The sequence below is a fragment of the Odontesthes bonariensis genome, chromosome 11 (assembly GCF_027942865.1).
Source record: "Odontesthes bonariensis isolate fOdoBon6 chromosome 11, fOdoBon6.hap1, whole genome shotgun sequence".
In the NCBI taxonomy this organism is placed as follows: Eukaryota; Metazoa; Chordata; class Actinopteri; order Atheriniformes; family Atherinopsidae; genus Odontesthes; species Odontesthes bonariensis.
The window spans coordinates 12,707,911-12,728,816 of record NC_134516.1 but is presented as its reverse complement, the minus strand read 5'-3'; the positions used below and the strand labels follow the sequence as shown (position 1 = coordinate 12,728,816).

The 20,906-nt window shown below is 42.7% G+C and overlaps 19 non-coding genes and 2 pseudogenes across 19 annotated transcripts; 11 read left to right on the top strand and 10 right to left on the bottom strand.

Annotated features, from left to right (window-relative positions):
• Nucleotides 1-89: 89 nt before the first annotated feature.
• LOC142392418 (5S ribosomal RNA) lies at nt 90-208 on the bottom strand. Its single transcript, XR_012771071.1, has one exon. It is a non-coding gene; the product is annotated as a 5S ribosomal RNA (ribosomal RNA).
• A 352-nt stretch (nt 209-560) lies between these two features.
• LOC142392548 (5S ribosomal RNA) lies at nt 561-679 on the top strand. Its single transcript, XR_012771193.1, has one exon. It is a non-coding gene; the product is annotated as a 5S ribosomal RNA (ribosomal RNA).
• Nucleotides 680-1,785: 1,106 nt separating this feature from the next.
• Nucleotides 1,786-1,904, bottom strand: LOC142392626 (5S ribosomal RNA). Its single transcript, XR_012771268.1, has one exon. It is a non-coding gene; the product is annotated as a 5S ribosomal RNA (ribosomal RNA).
• Nucleotides 1,905-2,256: 352 nt separating this feature from the next.
• LOC142392056 (5S ribosomal RNA) lies at nt 2,257-2,375 on the top strand. The gene has a single exon (XR_012770727.1). It is a non-coding gene; the product is annotated as a 5S ribosomal RNA (ribosomal RNA).
• A 1,109-nt stretch (nt 2,376-3,484) lies between these two features.
• LOC142392625 (5S ribosomal RNA) lies at nt 3,485-3,603 on the bottom strand. Its single transcript, XR_012771267.1, has one exon. It is a non-coding gene; the product is annotated as a 5S ribosomal RNA (ribosomal RNA).
• A 352-nt stretch (nt 3,604-3,955) lies between these two features.
• On the top strand, nt 3,956-4,074 carry LOC142393293 (5S ribosomal RNA). Its single transcript, XR_012771905.1, has one exon. It is a non-coding gene; the product is annotated as a 5S ribosomal RNA (ribosomal RNA).
• A 1,107-nt stretch (nt 4,075-5,181) lies between these two features.
• Nucleotides 5,182-5,300, bottom strand: LOC142392407 (5S ribosomal RNA). Its single transcript, XR_012771060.1, has one exon. It is a non-coding gene; the product is annotated as a 5S ribosomal RNA (ribosomal RNA).
• Nucleotides 5,301-5,652: 352 nt separating this feature from the next.
• On the top strand, nt 5,653-5,771 carry LOC142392537 (5S ribosomal RNA). The gene has a single exon (XR_012771182.1). It is a non-coding gene; the product is annotated as a 5S ribosomal RNA (ribosomal RNA).
• Nucleotides 5,772-6,877: 1,106 nt separating this feature from the next.
• LOC142392624 (5S ribosomal RNA) lies at nt 6,878-6,996 on the bottom strand. The gene has a single exon (XR_012771266.1). It is a non-coding gene; the product is annotated as a 5S ribosomal RNA (ribosomal RNA).
• A 352-nt stretch (nt 6,997-7,348) lies between these two features.
• On the top strand, nt 7,349-7,467 carry LOC142392044 (5S ribosomal RNA). Its single transcript, XR_012770716.1, has one exon. It is a non-coding gene; the product is annotated as a 5S ribosomal RNA (ribosomal RNA).
• A 1,109-nt stretch (nt 7,468-8,576) lies between these two features.
• On the bottom strand, nt 8,577-8,695 carry LOC142392623 (5S ribosomal RNA). Its single transcript, XR_012771265.1, has one exon. It is a non-coding gene; the product is annotated as a 5S ribosomal RNA (ribosomal RNA).
• A 352-nt stretch (nt 8,696-9,047) lies between these two features.
• On the top strand, nt 9,048-9,170 carry LOC142393736 (5S ribosomal RNA; annotated as a pseudogene).
• Nucleotides 9,171-12,365: 3,195 nt separating this feature from the next.
• On the top strand, nt 12,366-12,484 carry LOC142392033 (5S ribosomal RNA). The gene has a single exon (XR_012770705.1). It is a non-coding gene; the product is annotated as a 5S ribosomal RNA (ribosomal RNA).
• A 1,107-nt stretch (nt 12,485-13,591) lies between these two features.
• On the bottom strand, nt 13,592-13,710 carry LOC142393059 (5S ribosomal RNA). Its single transcript, XR_012771681.1, has one exon. It is a non-coding gene; the product is annotated as a 5S ribosomal RNA (ribosomal RNA).
• A 352-nt stretch (nt 13,711-14,062) lies between these two features.
• LOC142392020 (5S ribosomal RNA) lies at nt 14,063-14,181 on the top strand. The gene has a single exon (XR_012770693.1). It is a non-coding gene; the product is annotated as a 5S ribosomal RNA (ribosomal RNA).
• A 1,107-nt stretch (nt 14,182-15,288) lies between these two features.
• LOC142393048 (5S ribosomal RNA) lies at nt 15,289-15,407 on the bottom strand. The gene has a single exon (XR_012771670.1). It is a non-coding gene; the product is annotated as a 5S ribosomal RNA (ribosomal RNA).
• A 352-nt stretch (nt 15,408-15,759) lies between these two features.
• Nucleotides 15,760-15,878, top strand: LOC142393282 (5S ribosomal RNA). The gene has a single exon (XR_012771894.1). It is a non-coding gene; the product is annotated as a 5S ribosomal RNA (ribosomal RNA).
• Nucleotides 15,879-16,985: 1,107 nt separating this feature from the next.
• On the bottom strand, nt 16,986-17,104 carry LOC142392395 (5S ribosomal RNA). Its single transcript, XR_012771049.1, has one exon. It is a non-coding gene; the product is annotated as a 5S ribosomal RNA (ribosomal RNA).
• Nucleotides 17,105-17,456: 352 nt separating this feature from the next.
• Nucleotides 17,457-17,575, top strand: LOC142392009 (5S ribosomal RNA). Its single transcript, XR_012770682.1, has one exon. It is a non-coding gene; the product is annotated as a 5S ribosomal RNA (ribosomal RNA).
• A 1,109-nt stretch (nt 17,576-18,684) lies between these two features.
• LOC142392622 (5S ribosomal RNA) lies at nt 18,685-18,803 on the bottom strand. The gene has a single exon (XR_012771264.1). It is a non-coding gene; the product is annotated as a 5S ribosomal RNA (ribosomal RNA).
• Nucleotides 18,804-19,155: 352 nt separating this feature from the next.
• On the top strand, nt 19,156-19,278 carry LOC142393734 (5S ribosomal RNA; annotated as a pseudogene).
• Nucleotides 19,279-20,906: the final 1,628 nt, after the last annotated feature.

The window sequence follows — 20,906 nt, the reverse complement described above, 5'->3', positions numbered from 1 at the left end:
CTGTGGGATTGTATTTGTTTACTTGTACATCTCAGTATTCTTAATGTGAAGTTTGATGGAACAGCGCCCCCTGTTGGTTAAAAAAAAAACACTTACAGCACCTGGTATTCCCAGGTGGTCTCCCATCCAAGTACTAACCAGGCCCTACCCTGCTTAGCTTCCGAGATCGGACGAGATCGGGTGTGTTCAGGGTGGTATGGCCGTAAGCGAGAGAAGCAGTGGCAAATGACGCTTTCATAGATGCACAAACAACATCTAGTATTGTGTTCTGACTTGTAAGCGACAATGTTACTGTTTCAAATAGACGCAATTTATGATGATTTCAACTAATTAAGCAGCTTCGCTCTCTCTGTGTGACGATGAACACAAAAGTACACACAGGGAACAGAAGACAGGACACTAAGCTATCTGAGAGTCCCATTTTCAGCTGCAGAGAAGAAACACATGAGAGAAGAACGTGTGCAGGATCAACATCAGCCTCTCAGGCCAATTATGTGTAAAACTGGAAGACACGTATCATTCCAGCAGCTATATAATAGATATTTGTCACAGTGTCCTTCACTTACGGCCATACCACCCTGAACACGCCCGATCTCGTCCGATCTCGGAAGCTAAGCAGGGTCGGGCCTGGTTAGTACTTGGATGGGAGACCGCCTGGGAATACCAGGTGCTGTAAGCTTTTTCAATTCCCTCTACAACCTGCAGGGGGTGCTGCTGCTCAGTCAGTCAGAAACGTTCTCTTTTACTTTTCATTTAACAGTAGATCAGAACAACTTCCTCTCTCATACTGAGAACACACTAAATTAACACCTCCTGTCTGTGCTCAAGCCTTTCACGCTTGTCACTATCTTTGTCAAAAAACTGGATGCAGAGTTTACAAGGAGTTGCATTTTCAGTTACGTGGGTACTGAGTGATTGATGACATGTGACCTAATGTGCTTACAAACTTAATTAGTCATGATGGCTTTTGATCATACGAGCATCAAGTATCCAATCATTTAGTTTTCAAGCTAATTATGCATAATGTGTACTTTAGGCAGCAAAAGACTTAAGTCTTAATTTGGTATCATTTGTTAAGTGGAAGCTGTGGACAGGTTAGTTAGAAAACTCCTCCTTTAATTCGTTGTGTATTAAAGGACATGTACGCTGAAGAGAAACTGATTTTGGGGATCTGTGCTCAAACTCTTTTGACCAAATGAAAAGTCAGAAGACTTTACTTTTTGGCTCCTGTTTATGTGATAAAAGACTCACAGGTGAGAAAGTGGTAAATGAAATAAAAACTAAATGTAAACATAGAACTTGCTCACTATCGCAGTAAATGACTCTGTAGCTCCTTTGCACGAGACGTGAGGACAGTGAACTCACCATGTTCACCAGGGTCTGCAGGCCTGCCAGGCGCGTCATAAATAGCACGATGAGCATGAAGAAAGACTTCTCTATTGGCCGTGAGACCCGACACTCAACTGTTGGGACATGGATTGGTCCTCACACTGTAGATAACTAACATGGGGAGATTGCCCCACTAGAACAGAAAAGATGAGCAACAGGTGCATTAGCAATCAAATCCAATTCATTAAAATGAAAATGAGTCCAAGTCATACATACAAAGCCAATTCCAAGAGATTTTCCAGGCTAAGGAAAGCAACAGGTGTTCAATATACATATCCGGTCTTGAATAGTTCAAAATAAGTCGCTGTCTGTGGGATTGTATTTGTTTACTTGTACATCTCAGTATTCTTAATGTGAAGTTTGATGGAACAGCGCCCCCTGTTGGTTAAAAAAAAACACTTACAGCACCTGGTATTCCCAGGCGGTCTCCCATCCAAGTACTAACCAGGCCCGACCCTGCTTAGCTTCCGCGATCGGACGAGATCGGGCGTGTTCAGGGTGGTATGGCTGTAAGCGAGAGAAGCTGTCGCAAATGACGCTTTCATAGATGCACAAACAACATCTAGTATTGTGTTCTGACTTGTAAGCGACAATGTTACTGTTTCAAATAGACGCAATTTATGATGATTTCAACTAATTAAGCAGCTTCGCTCTCTCTGTGTGACGATGAACACAAAAGTACACACAGGGAACAGAAGACAGGACACTAAGCTATCTGAGAGTCCCATTTTCAGCTGCAGAGAAGAAACACATGAGAGAAGAACGTGTGCAGGATCAACATCAGCCTCTCAGGCCAATTATGTGCAAAACTGGAAGACACGTATCATTCCAGCAGCTATATAATAGATATTTGTCACAGTGTCCTTCGCTTACGGCCATACCACCCTGAACACGCCCGATCTCGTCCGATCTCGGAAGCTAAGCAGGGTCGGGCCTGGTTAGTACTTGGATGGGAGACCGCCTGGGAATACCAGGTGCTGTAAGCTTTTTCAATTCCCTCTACAACCTGCAGGGGGCGCTGCTGCTCAGTCAGTCAGAAACGTTCTCTTTTACTTTTCATTTAACAGTAGATCAGAACAACTTCCTCTCTCATACTGAGAACACACTAAATTAACACCTCCTGTCTGTGCTCAAGCCTTTCACGCTTGTCACTATCTTTGTCAAAAAACTGGATGCAGAGTTTACAAGGAGTTGCATTTTCAGTTACGTGGGTACTGAGTGATTGATGACATGTGACCTAATGTGCTTACAAACTTAATTAGTCATGATGGCTTTTGATCATACGAGCATCAAGTATCCAATCATTTAGTTTTCAAGCTAATTATGCATAATGTGTACTTTAGGCAGCAAAAGACTTAAGTCTTAATTTGGTATCATTTGTTAAGTGGAAGCTGTGGACAGGTTAGTTAGAAAACTCCTCCTTTAATTCGTTGTGTATTAAAGGACATGTACGCTGAAGAGAAACTGATTTTGGGGATCTGTGCTCAAACTCTTTTGACCAAATGAAAAGTCAGAAGACTTTACTTTTTGGCTCCTGTTTATGTGATAAAAGACTCACAGGTGAGAAAGTGGTAAATGAAATAAAAACTAAATGTAAACATAGAACTTGCTCACTATCGCAGTAAATGACTCTGTAGCTCCTTTGCACGAGACGTGAGGACAGTGAACTCACCATGTTCACCAGGGTCTGCAGGCCTGCCAGGCGCGTCATAAATAGCACGATGAGCATGAAGAAAGACTTCTCTATTGGCCGTGAGACCCGACACTCAACTGTTGGGACATGGATTGGTCCTCACACTGTAGATAACTAACATGGGGAGATTGCCCCACTAGAACAGAAAAGATGAGCAACAGGTGCATTAGCAATCAAATCCAATTCATTAAAATGAAAATGAGTCCAAGTCATACATACAAAGCCAATTCCAAGAGATTTTCCAGGCTAAGGAAAGCAACAGGTGTTCAATATACATATCCGGTCTTGAATAGTTCAAAATAAGTCGCTGTCTGTGGGATTGTATTTGTTTACTTGTACATCTCAGTATTCTTAATGTGAAGTTTGATGGAACAGCGCCCCCTGTTGGTTAAAAAAAAAAAACACTTACAGCACCTGGTATTCCCAGGCGGTCTCCCATCCAAGTACTAACCAGGCCCGACCCTGCTTAGCTTCCGCGATCGGACGAGATCGGGCGTGTTCAGGGTGGTATGGCTGTAAGCGAGAGAAGCTGTCGCAAATGACGCTTTCATAGATGCACAAACAACATCTAGTATTGTGTTCTGACTTGTAAGCGACAATGTTACTGTTTCAAATAGACGCAATTTATGATGATTTCAACTAATTAAGCAGCTTCGCTCTCTCTGTGTGACGATGAACACAAAAGTACACACAGGGAACAGAAGACAGGACACTAAGCTATCTGAGAGTCCCATTTTCAGCTGCAGAGAAGAAACACATGAGAGAAGAACGTGTGCAGGATCAACATCAGCCTCTCAGGCCAATTATGTGTAAAACTGGAAGACACGTATCATTCCAGCAGCTATATAATAGATATTTGTCACAGTGTCCTTCGCTTACGGCCATACCACCCTGAACACGCCCGATCTCGTCCGATCTCGGAAGCTAAGCAGGGTCGGGCCTGGTTAGTACTTGGATGGGAGACCGCCTGGGAATACCAGGTGCTGTAAGATTTTTCAATTCCCTCTACAACCTGCAGGGGGCGCTGCTGCTCAGTCAGTCAGAAACGTTCTCTTTTACTTTTCATTTAACAGTAGATCAGAACAACTTCCTCTCTCATACTGAGAACACACTAAATTAACACCTCCTGTCTGTGCTCAAGCCTTTCACGCTTGTCACTATCTTTGTCAAAAAACTGGATGCAGAGTTTACAAGGAGTTGCATTTTCAGTTACGTGGGTACTGAGTGATTGATGACATGTGACCTAATGTGCTTACAAACTTAATTAGTCATGATGGCTTTTGATCATACGAGCATCAAGTATCCAATCATTTAGTTTTCAAGCTAATTATGCATAATGTGTACTTTAGGCAGCAAAAGACTTAAGTCTTAATTTGGTATCATTTGTTAAGTGGAAGCTGTGGACAGGTTAGTTAGAAAACTCCTCCTTTAATTCATTGTGTATTAAAGGACATGTACGCTGAAGAGAAACTGATTTTGGGGATCTGTGCTCAAACTCTTTTGACCAAATGAAAAGTCAGAAGACTTTACTTTTTGGCTCCTGTTTATGTGATAAAAGACTCACAGGTGAGAAAGTGGTAAATGAAATAAAAACTAAATGTAAACATAGAACTTGCTCACTATCGCAGTAAATGACTCTGTAGCTCCTTTGCACGAGACGTGAGGACAGTGAACTCACCATGTTCACCAGGGTCTGCAGGCCTGCCAGGCGCGTCATAAATAGCACGATGAGCATGAAGAAAGACTTCTCTATTGGCCGTGAGACCCGACACTCAACTGTTGGGACATGGATTGGTCCTCACACTGTAGATAACTAACATGGGGAGATTGCCCCACTAGAACAGAAAAGATGAGCAACAGGTGCATTAGCAATCAAATCCAATTCATTAAAATGAAAATGAGTCCAAGTCATACATACAAAGCCAATTCCAAGAGATTTTCCAGGCTAAGGAAAGCAACAGGTGTTCAATATACATATCCGGTCTTGAATAGTTCAAAATAAGTCGCTGTCTGTGGGATTGTATTTGTTTACTTGTACATCTCAGTATTCTTAATGTGAAGTTTGATGGAACAGCGCCCCCTGTTGGTTAAAAAAAAAACACTTACAGCACCTGGTATTCCCAGGTGGTCTCCCATCCAAGTACTAACCAGGCCCTACCCTGCTTAGCTTCCGAGATCGGACGAGATCGGGTGTGTTCAGGGTGGTATGGCCGTAAGCGAGAGAAGCAGTGGCAAATGACGCTTTCATAGATGCACAAACAACATCTAGTATTGTGTTCTGACTTGTAAGCGACAATGTTACTGTTTCAAATAGACGCAATTTATGATGATTTCAACTAATTAAGCAGCTTCGCTCTCTCTGTGTGACGATGAACACAAAAGTACACACAGGGAACAGAAGACAGGACACTAAGCTATCTGAGAGTCCCATTTTCAGCTGCAGAGAAGAAACACATGAGAGAAGAACGTGTGCAGGATCAACATCAGCCTCTCAGGCCAATTATGTGTAAAACTGGAAGACACGTATCATTCCAGCAGCTATATAATAGATATTTGTCACAGTGTCCTTCACTTACGGCCATACCACCCTGAACACGCCCGATCTCGTCCGATCTCGGAAGCTAAGCAGGGTCGGGCCTGGTTAGTACTTGGATGGGAGACCGCCTGGGAATACCAGGTGCTGTAAGCTTTTTCAATTCCCTCTACAACCTGCAGGGGGCGCTGCTGCTCAGTCAGTCAGAAACGTTCTCTTTTACTTTTCATTTAACAGTAGATCAGAACAACTTCCTCTCTCATACTGAGAACACACTAAATTAACACCTCCTGTCTGTGCTCAAGCCTTTCACGCTTGTCACTATCTTTGTCAAAAAACTGGATGCAGAGTTTACAAGGAGTTGCATTTTCAGTTACGTGGGTACTGAGTGATTGATGACATGTGACCTAATGTGCTTACAAACTTAATTAGTCATGATGGCTTTTGATCATACGAGCATCAAGTATCCAATCATTTAGTTTTCAAGCTAATTATGCATAATGTGTACTTTAGGCAGCAAAAGACTTAAGTCTTAATTTGGTATCATTTGTTAAGTGGAAGCTGTGGACAGGTTAGTTAGAAAACTCCTCCTTTAATTCGTTGTGTATTAAAGGACATGTACGCTGAAGAGAAACTGATTTTGGGGATCTGTGCTCAAACTCTTTTGACCAAATGAAAAGTCAGAAGACTTTACTTTTTGGCTCCTGTTTATGTGATAAAAGACTCACAGGTGAGAAAGTGGTAAATGAAATAAAAACTAAATGTAAACATAGAACTTGCTCACTATCGCAGTAAATGACTCTGTAGCTCCTTTGCACGAGACGTGAGGACAGTGAACTCACCATGTTCACCAGGGTCTGCAGGCCTGCCAGGCGCGTCATAAATAGCACGATGAGCATGAAGAAAGACTTCTCTATTGGCCGTGAGACCCGACACTCAACTGTTGGGACATGGATTGGTCCTCACACTGTAGATAACTAACATGGGGAGATTGCCCCACTAGAACAGAAAAGATGAGCAACAGGTGCATTAGCAATCAAATCCAATTCATTAAAATGAAAATGAGTCCAAGTCATACATACAAAGCCAATTCCAAGAGATTTTCCAGGCTAAGGAAAGCAACAGGTGTTCAATATACATATCCGGTCTTGAATAGTTCAAAATAAGTCGCTGTCTGTGGGATTGTATTTGTTTACTTGTACATCTCAGTATTCTTAATGTGAAGTTTGATGGAACAGCGCCCCCTGTTGGTTAAAAAAAAACACTTACAGCACCTGGTATTCCCAGGCGGTCTCCCATCCAAGTACTAACCAGGCCCGACCCTGCTTAGCTTCCGCGATCGGACGAGATCGGGCGTGTTCAGGGTGGTATGGCTGTAAGCGAGAGAAGCTGTCGCAAATGACGCTTTCATAGATGCACAAACAACATCTAGTATTGTGTTCTGACTTGTAAGCGACAATGTTACTGTTTCAAATAGACGCAATTTATGATGATTTCAACTAATTAAGCAGCTTCGCTCTCTCTGTGTGACGATGAACACAAAAGTACACACAGGGAACAGAAGACAGGACACTAAGCTATCTGAGAGTCCCATTTTCAGCTGCAGAGAAGAAACACATGAGAGAAGAACGTGTGCAGGATCAACATCAGCCTCTCAGGCCAATTATGTGCAAAACTGGAAGACACGTATCATTCCAGCAGCTATATAATAGATATTTGTCACAGTGTCCTTCGCTTACGGCCATACCACCCTGAACACGCCCGATCTCGTCCGATCTCGGAAGCTAAGCAGGGTCGGGCCTGGTTAGTACTTGGATGGGAGACCGCCTGGGAATACCAGGTGCTGTAAGCTTTTTCAATTCCCTCTACAACCTGCAGGGGGCGCTGCTGCTCAGTCAGTCAGAAACGTTCTCTTTTACTTTTCATTTAACAGTAGATCAGAACAACTTCCTCTCTCATACTGAGAACACACTAAATTAACACCTCCTGTCTGTGCTCAAGCCTTTCACGCTTGTCACTATCTTTGTCAAAAAACTGGATGCAGAGTTTACAAGGAGTTGCATTTTCAGTTACGTGGGTACTGAGTGATTGATGACATGTGACCTAATGTGCTTACAAACTTAATTAGTCATGATGGCTTTTGATCATACGAGCATCAAGTATCCAATCATTTAGTTTTCAAGCTAATTATGCATAATGTGTACTTTAGGCAGCAAAAGACTTAAGTCTTAATTTGGTATCATTTGTTAAGTGGAAGCTGTGGACAGGTTAGTTAGAAAACTCCTCCTTTAATTCGTTGTGTATTAAAGGACATGTACGCTGAAGAGAAACTGATTTTGGGGATCTGTGCTCAAACTCTTTTGACCAAATGAAAAGTCAGAAGACTTTACTTTTTGGCTCCTGTTTATGTGATAAAAGACTCACAGGTGAGAAAGTGGTAAATGAAATAAAAACTAAATGTAAACATAGAACTTGCTCACTATCGCAGTAAATGACTCTGTAGCTCCTTTGCACGAGACGTGAGGACAGTGAACTCACCATGTTCACCAGGGTCTGCAGGCCTGCCAGGCGCGTCATAAATAGCACGATGAGCATGAAGAAAGACTTCTCTATTGGCCGTGAGACCCGACACTCAACTGTTGGGACATGGATTGGTCCTCACACTGTAGATAACTAACATGGGGAGATTGCCCCACTAGAACAGAAAAGATGAGCAACAGGTGCATTAGCAATCAAATCCAATTCATTAAAATGAAAATGAGTCCAAGTCATACATACAAAGCCAATTCCAAGAGATTTTCCAGGCTAAGGAAAGCAACAGGTGTTCAATATACATATCCGGTCTTGAATAGTTCAAAATAAGTCGCTGTCTGTGGGATTGTATTTGTTTACTTGTACATCTCAGTATTCTTAATGTGAAGTTTGATGGAACAGCGCCCCCTGTTGGTTAAAAAAAAAAAACACTTACAGCACCTGGTATTCCCAGGCGGTCTCCCATCCAAGTACTAACCAGGCCCGACCCTGCTTAGCTTCCGCGATCGGACGAGATCGGGCGTGTTCAGGGTGGTATGGCTGTAAGCGAGAGAAGCTGTCGCAAATGACGCTTTCATAGATGCACAAACAACATCTAGTATTGTGTTCTGACTTGTAAGCGACAATGTTACTGTTTCAAATAGACGCAATTTATGATGATTTCAACTAATTAAGCAGCTTCGCTCTCTCTGTGTGACGATGAACACAAAAGTACACACAGGGAACAGAAGACAGGACACTAAGCTATCTGAGAGTCCCATTTTCAGCTGCAGAGAAGAAACACATGAGAGAAGAACGTGTGCAGGATCAACATCAGCCTCTCAGGCCAATTATGTGCAAAACTGGAAGACACGTATCATTCCAGCAGCTATATAATAGATATTTGTCACAGTGTCCTTCGCTTACGGCCATACCACCCTGAACACGCCCGATCTCGTCCGATCTCGGAAGCTAAGCAGGGTCGGGCCTGGTTAGTACTTGGATGGGAGACCGCCTGGGAATGGCTCATGACCCCCCCAAGTACATATTGCTCAACCCTGGGATCGATCGAAAATGATCAAAACGGATGGTGCCATCTGGTGGTCAAAATCCTGAAGTGTTATTTACGGAAATTGTTATGTACAAAGCCTGATTTCCTTTCTAATTTCTTGAATTTCCCCATGGGGATCAATAAAGTATCTATCTATCTATCTATTGAAATCCACTAGTCTGCTGAATGTTTTGTGTATTATTTTCATAGTTTCAGTTGATGAGATTCATATAGTCAAGTGGAAACGTGTGTAACTGTTACATTTTTGGGCTGAATTAAGAAAGGGTGTAATGTATCAGTGAATTGATGTGTTATCTTACACTATCCCAACCCTTCTGAAACCCAAGCATACAGAGACTCCAAAATACTTGAAATACTTTTACAACTTTTAATTTTCATCCAGAATGTGTTTCATTTAAAAGGCAATGCATGAAAACACAAGTATACAAGATCTGTTTGGTTTAAAGCTCGCTCACCACGACAAGGTACAGATCTACGAGCGAGAACACGAGACAAGACGAGAGACAAACATGTACTACCATTTGCAATCATTTAGTTAAACATGGAGCTGACAGACATACAAACATCACAAAGACATGAAGCTGACAAAGACAAACAAACAACACGCATGACAAAAACACAGATTATCTGAACATGAACAACCACTAAAGGGTATGTAAACTAATTGTGTTAGATCAGAACTGATTACGGTTAAAATGATTGAGGTTAGATTGGCCTTGATACTGAACATAACCCAGAACATGTTTGTATAAAAAGATAATAAAGTGCATTTTAACAGCAACATAAATAAAAAAACAAACACAAGAACTGTAAAGTGCATTATTTGTAACTTTTGAACTATATAAATAATAGATTATACTTTGAAACACAAACACACACGCACACACACACACACACACACACACAAACAAAGTTATTTACACAATTATTTACAGTTATTTACACAGTTCCCCTCTTTTCCAACTCTGCATCCACCACACATTTAAAGTGTATGAAGCTGTCGTACACCACACTGTCAAACCCAGAGGTGGTGGATTTCCTAGTGGTTGGACAGTAGGAAAAAATTTTCTGGGTGCTTCCAGCCACTTTGTCCTTGGGAGGTGTGTACCTCTTCCGCTGTCCACCACAATTAGGCACGTGGCAAGCCCCACATGGCCGCAAGGACTTGTTCGGCATGAGTGCCGAGACTGTTGGTGCAGGAGGTACAAAGCTCTGGCTGCACGATGGCCCACGAAACAGGACGGAGGGAGCCTGTGGCTGTGAGGGGAGAACCAGCAGTATGGGTGCTGCCGACACAGGGGGTGGTCCATAGGTGGATGCAGCAGGCTTTGGCTGGAGGTGGGTGGATGCAGCAGGCCCTGGCAGAATGGGGGTGGGCGCAGCAGGCTTTGGACGAGTGGAGGAGGACGACGCTGTGGGCTGAACGGGCCGTCTCACAGAAGGCACAGGCTCTGGCTCTTCAACAAATATTCTGGAAATATAAAATACACATGTAATGAGTATCGATATGACGTATGTGCTATTTGCTTTCCACAGCCAACAGGTGAAACAAAGTGCTTATGATCTGGTACAGTAAAAAGTGAATAAATGAGTAAAACTAAAAGCAGATGAGGGCTTAAATACATTTTTAGAGACCCTACAGCCCTCATAAAAGTAGTAACCAAAAACAGCCCATTCATTCATCACTTTGTTTTTAGCATACAAATCGTTGACATGTTTACACTTCTAAAGCATATTTCCACATCGAATTTCAAATCCAAATTGTTGTAACACCATCTCTATGGTCTTAAGAAGCGAGGTAGAGTGTCTGATCACGTTTTTAAAGTATTTCCAGGGATCGTCAGGTTACATTACAGTGGCGATTGGTAGGTCATTCATTTTCACAGCAGCATGCTAATCGTTTTTGCCAGTTTTAAGAGAATCATTCAACACAGCAAAAGTGACATCTAGCTGGCTAAATGCACCACCGATTTACCAACAGAAAGAGCTAAGAATGAAGAATATTGAACTTAGTTGAGAGAAACGGGAGCGTCAAATGTGTACTGTAGTGTAGGCTATCGCTGGATTCGCCGGTTCAGCTGTTAACAGTCGCGTTAATCTGCCGGTTTTCATAGAAACATTCAACACAGCAAAAGTGACACCTAGCTGGCTAAATGCACCACCAAATTACCAACAGAAAGAGCTAAGAATGAAGAAAATTGAACTTACCTGAGGGAAACGAGAAAGTCAAATGTGTATCGCTAGATTTGACAGTAACCGGCGACCGCCATCTTGGTTTGAAATGCAGACGACCCAAGTGTGACGTCACACACGTGCGTGAGCCTGCGTGAGCCTGATCGCTCAATGATTGGTCTGTTGAGCGCTCAGCTCTGCTCAGCATTGCTCAACCATTGGCTGATCGCTGCTCAGCTCTGCTCAGCATTGCTCAACCATTGGACGGCTGACGATCGCTTTAGTACTTGGAGGAGAATTCGCCTGGGAATACCAGGTGCTGTAAGCTTTTTCAATTCCCTCTACAACCTGCAGGGGGCGCTGCTGCTCAGTCAGTCAGAAACGTTCTCTTTTACTTTTCATTTAACAGTAGATCAGAACAACTTCCTCTCTCATACTGAGAACACACTAAATTAACACCTCCTGTCTGTGCTCAAGCCTTTCACGAAAGGTCAGCTGGTCATCGTTTTTGGGAAGTACGCCGGTCAGACCTTCAGGTGGCTTATTGAAAACAATGTCGGTCTCCCATCCAAGTACTAACCAGGCCCGACCCTGCTTAGCTTCCGAGATCGGGCGTGTTCAGGGTGGTATGGCCGTAAGCGAGAGAAGCAGTCGCAAATGACGCTTTCATAGATGCACAAACAACATCTATTATTGTGTTCTGACTTGTAAGCGACAATGTTACTGTTTCAAATAGACGCAATTTATGATGATTTCAACTAATTAAGCAGCTTCGCTCTCTCTGTGTGACGATGAACACAAAAGTACACACAGGGAACAGAAGACAGGACACTAAGCTATCTGAGAGTCCCATTTTCAGCTGCAGAGAAGAAACACATGAGAGAAGAAGAACGTGTGGAGGATCAACATCAGCCTCTCAGGCCAATTATGTGTAAAACTGGAAGACACGTATCATTCCAGCAGCTATATAATAGATATTTGTCACAGTGTCCTTCGCTTACGGCCATACCACCCTGAACACGCCCGATCTCGTCCGATCTCGGAAGCTAAGCAGGGTCGGGCCTGGTTAGTACTTGGATGGGAGACCGCCTGGGAATACCAGGTGCTGTAAGCTTTTTCAATTCCCTCTACAACCTGCAGGGGGCGCTGCTGCTCAGTCAGTCAGAAACGTTCTCTTTTACTTTTCATTTAACAGTAGATCAGAACAACTTCCTCTCTCATACTGAGAACACACTAAATTAACACCTCCTGTCTGTGCTCAAGCCTTTCACGCTTGTCACTATCTTTGTCAAAAAACTGGATGCAGAGTTTACAAGTAGTTGCATTTTCAGTTACGTGGGTACTGAGTGATTGATGACATGTGACCTAATGTGCTTACAAACTTAATTAGTCATGATGGCTTTTGATCATACGAGCATCAAGTATCCAATCATTTAGTTTTCAAGCTAATTATGCATAATGTGTACTTTAGGCAGCAAAAGACTTAAGTCTTAATTTGGTATCATTTGTTAAGTGGAAGCTGTGGACAGGTTAGTTAGAAAACTCCTCCTTTAATTCATTGTGTATTAAAGGACATGTACGCTGAAGAGAAACTGATTTTGGGGATCTGTGCTCAAACTCCTTTGACCAAATGAAAAGTCAGAAGACTTTACTTTTTGGCTCCTGTTTATGTGATAAAAGACTCACAGGTGAGAAAGTGGTAAATGAAATAAAAACTAAATGTAAACATAGAACTTGCTCACTATCGCAGTAAATGACTCTGTAGCTCCTTTGCACGAGACGTGAGGACAGTGAACTCACCATGTTCACCAGGGTCTGCAGGCCTGCCAGGCGCGTCATAAATAGCACGATGAGCATGAAGAAAGACTTCTCTATTGGCCGTGAGACCCGACACTCAACTGTTGGGACATGGATTGGTCCTCACACTGTAGATAACTAACATGGGGAGATTGCCCCACTAGAACAGAAAAGATGAGCAACAGGTGCATTAGCAATCAAATCCAATTCATTAAAATGAAAATGAGTCCAAGTCATACATACAAAGCCAATTCCAAGAGATTTTCCAGGCTAAGGAAAGCAACAGGTGTTCAATATACATATCCGGTCTTGAATAGTTCAAAATAAGTCGCTGTCTGTGGGATTGTATTTGTTTACTTGTACATCTCAGTATTCTTAATGTGAAGTTTAATGGAACAGCGCCCCCTGTTGGTTAAAAAAAAAACACTTACAGCACCTGGTATTCCCAGGCGGTCTCCCATCCAAGTACTAACCAGGCCCGACCCTGCTTAGCTTCCGAGATCGGACGAGATCGGGCGTGTTCAGGGTGGTATGGCCGTAAGCGAGGGACGCAGTCGCAAATGACGCTTTCATAGATGCACAAACAACATCTAGTATTGTGTTCTGACTTGTAAGCGACAATGTTACTGTTTCAAATAGACGCAATTTATGATGATTTCAACTAATTAAGCAGCTTCGCTCTCTCTGTGTGACGATGAACACAAAAGTACACACAGGGAACAGAAGACAGGACACTAAGCTATCTGAGAGTCCCATTTTCAGCTGCAGAGAAGAAACACATGAGAGAAGAACGTGTGCAGGATCAACATCAGCCTCTCAGGCCAATTATGTGTAAAACTGGAAGACACGTATCATTCCAGCAGCTATATAATAGATATTTGTCACAGTGTCCTTCGCTTACGGCCATACCACCCTGAACACGCCCGATCTCGTCCGATCTCGGAAGCTAAGCAGGGTCGGGCCTGGTTAGTACTTGGATGGGAGACCGCCTGGGAATACCAGGTGCTGTAAGCTTTTTCAATTCCCTCTACAACCTGCAGGGGGCGCTGCTGCTCAGTCAGTCAGAAACGTTCTCTTTTACTTTTCATTTAACAGTAGATCAGAACAACTTCCTCTCTCATACTGAGAACACACTAAATTAACACCTCCTGTCTGTGCTCAAGCCTTTCACGCTTGTCACTATCTTTGTCAAAAAACTGGATGCAGAGTTTACAAGGAGTTGCATTTTCAGTTACGTGGGTACTGAGTGATTGATGACATGTGACCTAATGTGCTTACAAATTTAATTAGTCATGATGGCTTTTGATCATACGAGCATCAAGTATCCAATCATTTAGTTTTCAAGCTAATTATGCATAATGTGTACTTTAGGCAGCAAAAGACTTAAGTCTTAATTTGGTATCATTTGTTAAGTGGAAGCTGTGGACAGGTTAGTTAGAAAACTCCTCCTTTAATTCATTGTGTATTAAAGGACATGTACGCTGAAGAGAAACTGATTTTGGGGATCTGTGCTCAAACTCTTTTGACCAAATGAAAAGTCAGAAGACTTTACTTTTTGGCTCCTGTTTATGTGATAAAAGACTCACAGGTGAGAAAGTGGTAAATGAAATAAAAACTAAATGTAAACATAGAACTTGCTCACTATCGCAGTAAATGACTCTGTAGCTCCTTTGCACGAGACGTGAGGACAGTGAACTCACCATGTTCACCAGGGTCTGCAGGCCTGCCAGGCGCGTCATAAATAGCACGATGAGCATGAAGAAAGACTTCTCTATTGGCCGTGAGACCCGACACTCAACTGTTGGGACATGGATTGGTCCTCACACTGTAGATAACTAACATGGGGAGATTGCCCCACTAGAACAGAAAAGATGAGCAACAGGTGCATTAGCAATCAAATCCAATTCATTAAAATGAAAATGAGTCCAAGTCATACATACAAAGCCAATTCCAAGAGATTTTCCAGGCTAAGGAAAGCAACAGGTGTTCAATATACATATCCGGTCTTGAATAGTTCAAAATAAGTCGCTGTCTGTGGGATTGTATTTGTTTACTTGTACATCTCAGTATTCTTAATGTGAAGTTTAATGGAACAGCGCCCCCTGTTGGTTAAAAAAAAAACACTTACAGCACCTGGTATTCCCAGGCGGTCTCCCATCCAAGTACTAACCAGGCCCGACCCTGCTTAGCTTCCGAGATCGGACGAGATCGGGCGTGTTCAGGGTGGTATGGCCGTAAGCGAGAGACGCAGTCGCAAATGACGCTTTCATAGATGCACAAACAACATCTAGTATTGTGTTCTGACTTGTAAGCGACAATGTTACTGTTTCAAATAGACGCAATTTATGATGATTTCAACTAATTAAGCAGCTTCGCTCTCTCTGTGTGACGATGAACACAAAAGTACACACAGGGAACAGAAGACAGGACACTAAGCTATCTGAGAGTCCCATTTTCAGCTGCAGAGAAGAAACACATGAGAGAAGAACGTGTGCAGGATCAACATCAGCCTCTCAGGCCAATTATGTGTAAAACTGGAAGACACGTATCATTCCAGCAGCTATATAATAGATATTTGTCACAGTGTCCTTCGCTTACGGCCATACCACCCTGAACACGCCCGATCTCGTCCGATCTCGGAAGCTAAGCAGGGTCGGGCCTGGTTAGTACTTGGATGGGAGACCGCCTGGGAATACCAGGTGCTGTAAGATTTTTCAATTCCCTCTACAACCTGCAGGGGGCGCTGCTGCTCAGTCAGTCAGAAACGTTCTCTTTTACTTTTCATTTAACAGTAGATCAGAACAACTTCCTCTCTCATACTGAGAACACACTAAATTAACACCTCCTGTCTGTGCTCAAGCCTTTCACGCTTGTCACTATCTTTGTCAAAAAACTGGATGCAGAGTTTACAAGGAGTTGCATTTTCAGTTACGTGGGTACTGAGTGATTGATGACATGTGACCTAATGTGCTTACAAACTTAATTAGTCATGATGGCTTTTGATCATACGAGCATCAAGTATCCAATCATTTAGTTTTCAAGCTAATTATGCATAATGTGTACTTTAGGCAGCAAAAGACTTAAGTCTTAATTTGGTATCATTTGTTAAGTGGAAGCTGTGGACAGGTTAGTTAGAAAACTCCTCCTTTAATTCATTGTGTATTAAAGGACATGTACGCTGAAGAGAAACTGATTTTGGGGATCTGTGCTCAAACTCTTTTGACCAAATGAAAAGTCAGAAGACTTTACTTTTTGGCTCCTGTTTATGTGATAAAAGACTCACAGGTGAGAAAGTGGTAAATGAAATAAAAACTAAATGTAAACATAGAACTTGCTCACTATCGCAGTAAATGACTCTGTAGCTCCTTTGCACGAGACGTGAGGACAGTGAACTCACCATGTTCACCAGGGTCTGCAGGCCTGCCAGGCGCGTCATAAATAGCACGATGAGCATGAAGAAAGACTTCTCTATTGGCCGTGAGACCCGACACTCAACTGTTGGGACATGGATTGGTCCTCACACTGTAGATAACTAACATGGGGAGATTGCCCCACTAGAACAGAAAAGATGAGCAACAGGTGCATTAGCAATCAAATCCAATTCATTAAAATGAAAATGAGTCCAAGTCATACATACAAAGCCAATTCCAAGAGATTTTCCAGGCTAAGGAAAGCAACAGGTGTTCAATATACATATCCGGTCTTGAATAGTTCAAAATAAGTCGCTGTCTGTGGGATTGTATTTGTTTACTTGTACATCTCAGTATTCTTAATGTGAAGTTTGATGGAACAGCGCCCCCTGTTGGTTAAAAAAAAAACACTTACAGCACCTGGTATTCCCAGGTGGTCTCCCATCCAAGTACTAACCAGGCCCTACCCTGCTTAGCTTCCGAGATCGGACGAGATCGGGTGTGTTCAGGGTGGTATGGCCGTAAGCGAGAGAAGCAGTGGCAAATGACGCTTTCATAGATGCACAAACAACATCTAGTATTGTGTTCTGACTTGTAAGCGACAATGTTACTGTTTCAAATAGACGCAATTTATGATGATTTCAACTAATTAAGCAGCTTCGCTCTCTCTGTGTGACGATGAACACAAAAGTACACACAGGGAACAGAAGACAGGACACTAAGCTATCTGAGAGTCCCATTTTCAGCTGCAGAGAAGAAACACATGAGAGAAGAACGTGTGCAGGATCAACATCAGCCTCTCAGGCCAATTATGTGCAAAACTGGAAGACACGTATCATTCCAGCAGCTATATAATAGATATTTGTCACAGTGTCCTTCGCTTACGGCCATACCACCCTGAACACGCCCGATCTCGTCCGATCTCGGAAGCTAAGCAGGGTCGGGCCTGGTTAGTACTTGGATGGGAGACCGCCTGGGAATACCAGGTGCTGTAAGCTTTTTCAATTCCCTCTACAACCTGCAGGGGGCGCTGCTGCTCAGTCAGTCAGAAACGTTCTCTTTTACTTTTCATTTAACAGTAGATCAGAACAACTTCCTCTCTCATACTGAGAACACACTAAATTAACACCTCCTGTCTGTGCTCAAGCCTTTCACGCTTGTCACTATCTTTGTCAAAAAACTGGATGCAGAGTTTACAAGGAGTTGCATTTTCAGTTACGTGGGTACTGAGTGATTGATGACATGTGACCTAATGTGCTTACAAACTTAATTAGTCATGATGGCTTTTGATCATACGAGCATCAAGTATCCAATCATTTAGTTTTCAAGCTAATTATGCATAATGTGTACTTTAGGCAGCAAAAGACTTAAGTCTTAATTTGGTATCATTTGTTAAGTGGAAGCTGTGGACAGGTTAGTTAGAAAACTCCTCCTTTAATTCGTTGTGTATTAAAGGACATGTACGCTGAAGAGAAACTGATTTTGGGGATCTGTGCTCAAACTCTTTTGACCAAATGAAAAGTCAGAAGACTTTACTTTTTGGCTCCTGTTTATGTGATAAAAGACTCACAGGTGAGAAAGTGGTAAATGAAATAAAAACTAAATGTAAACATAGAACTTGCTCACTATCGCAGTAAATGACTCTGTAGCTCCTTTGCACGAGACGTGAGGACAGTGAACTCACCATGTTCACCAGGGTCTGCAGGCCTGCCAGGCGCGTCATAAATAGCACGATGAGCATGAAGAAAGACTTCTCTATTGGCCGTGAGACCCGACACTCAACTGTTGGGACATGGATTGGTCCTCACACTGTAGATAACTAACATGGGGAGATTGCCCCACTAGAACAGAAAAGATGAGCAACAGGTGCATTAGCAATCAAATCCAATTCATTAAAATGAAAATGAGTCCAAGTCATACATACAAAGCCAATTCCAAGAGATTTTCCAGGCTAAGGAAAGCAACAGGTGTTCAATATACATATCCGGTCTTGAATAGTTCAAAATAAGTCGCTGTCTGTGGGATTGTATTTGTTTACTTGTACATCTCAGTATTCTTAATGTGAAGTTTGATGGAACAGCGCCCCCTGTTGGTTAAAAAAAAAAAACACTTACAGCACCTGGTATTCCCAGGCGGTCTCCCATCCAAGTACTAACCAGGCCCGACCCTGCTTAGCTTCCGCGATCGGACGAGATCGGGCGTGTTCAGGGTGGTATGGCTGTAAGCGAGAGAAGCTGTCGCAAATGACGCTTTCATAGATGCACAAACAACATCTAGTATTGTGTTCTGACTTGTAAGCGACAATGTTACTGTTTCAAATAGACGCAATTTATGATGATTTCAACTAATTAAGCAGCTTCGCTCTCTCTGTGTGACGATGAACACAAAAGTACACACAGGGAACAGAAGACAGGACACTAAGCTATCTGAGAGTCCCATTTTCAGCTGCAGAGAAGAAACACATGAGAGAAGAACGTGTGCAGGATCAACATCAGCCTCTCAGGCCAATTATGTGCAAAACTGGAAGACACGTATCATTCCAGCAGCTATATAATAGATATTTGTCACAGTGTCCTTCGCTTACGGCCATACCACCCTGAACACGCCCGATCTCGTCCGATCTCGGAAGCTAAGCAGGGTCGGGCCTGGTTAGTACTTGGATGGGAGACCGCCTGGGAATGGCTCATGACCCCCCCAAGTACATATTGCTCAACCCTGGGATCGATCGAAAATGATCAAAACGGATGGTGCCATCTGGTGGTCAAAATCCTGAAGTGTTATTTACGGAAATTGTTATGTACAAAGCCTGATTTCCTTTCTAATTTCTTGAATTTCCCCATGGGGATCAATAAAGTATCTATCTATCTATCTATTGAAATCCACTAGTCTGCTGAATGTTTTGTGTATTATTTTCATAGTTTCAGTTGATGAGATTCATATAGTCAAGTGGAAACGTGTGTAACTGTTACATTTTTGGGCTGAATTAAGAAAGGGTGTAATGTATCAGTGAATTGATGTGTTATCTTACACTATCCCAACCCTTCTGAAACCCAAGCATACAGAGACTCCAAAATACTTGAAATACTTTTACAACTTTTAATTTTCATCCAGAATGTGTTTCATTTAAAAGGCAATGCATGAAAACACAAGTATACAAGATCTGTTTGGTTTAAAGCTCGCTCACCACGACAAGGTACAGATCTACGAGCGAGAACACGAGACAAGACGAGAGACAAACATGTACTACCATTTGCAATCATTTAGTTAAACATGGAGCTGACAGACATACAAACATCACAAAGACATGAAGCTGACAAAGACAAACAAACAACACGCATGACAAAAACACAGATTATCTGAACATGAACAACCACTAAAGGGTATGTAAACTAATTGTGTTAGATCAGAACTGATTACGGTTAAAATGATTGAGGTTAGATTGGCCTTGATACTGAACATAACCCAGAACATGTTTGTATAAAAAGATAATAAAGTGCATTTTAACAGCAACATAAATAAAAAAACAAACACAAGAACTGTAAAGTGCATTATTTGTAACTTTTGAACTATATAAATAATAGATTATACTTTGAAACACAAACACACACGCACACACACACACACACACACACACAAACAAAGTTATTTACACAATTATTTACAGTTATTTACACAGTTCCCCTCTTTTCCAACTCTGCATCCACCACACATTTAAAGTGTATGAAGCTGTCGTACACCACACTGTCAAACCCAGAGGTGGTGGATTTCCTAGTGGTTGGACAGTAGGAAAAAATTTTCTGGGTGCTTCCAGCCACTTTGTCCTTGGGAGGTGTGTACCTCTTCCGCTGTCCACCACAATTAGGCACGTGGCAAGCCCCACATGGCCGCAAGGACTTGTTCGGCATGAGTGCCGAGACTGTTGGTGCAGGAGGTACAAAGCTCTGGCTGCACGATGGCCCACGAAACAGGACGGAGGGAGCCTGTGGCTGTGAGGGGAGAACCAGCAGTATGGGTGCTGCCGACACAGGGGGTGGTCCATAGGTGGATGCAGCAGGCTTTGGCTGGAGGTGGGTGGATGCAGCAGGCCCTGGCAGAATGGGGGTGGGCGCAGCAGGCTTTGGACGAGTGGAGGAGGACGACGCTGTGGGCTGAACGGGCCGTCTCACAGAAGGCACAGGCTCTGGCTCTTCAACAAATATTCTGGAAATATAAAATACACATGTAATGAGTATCGATATGACGTATGTGCTATTTGCTTTCCACAGCCAACAGGTGAAACAAAGTGCTTATGATCTGGTACAGTAAAAAGTGAATAAATGAGTAAAACTA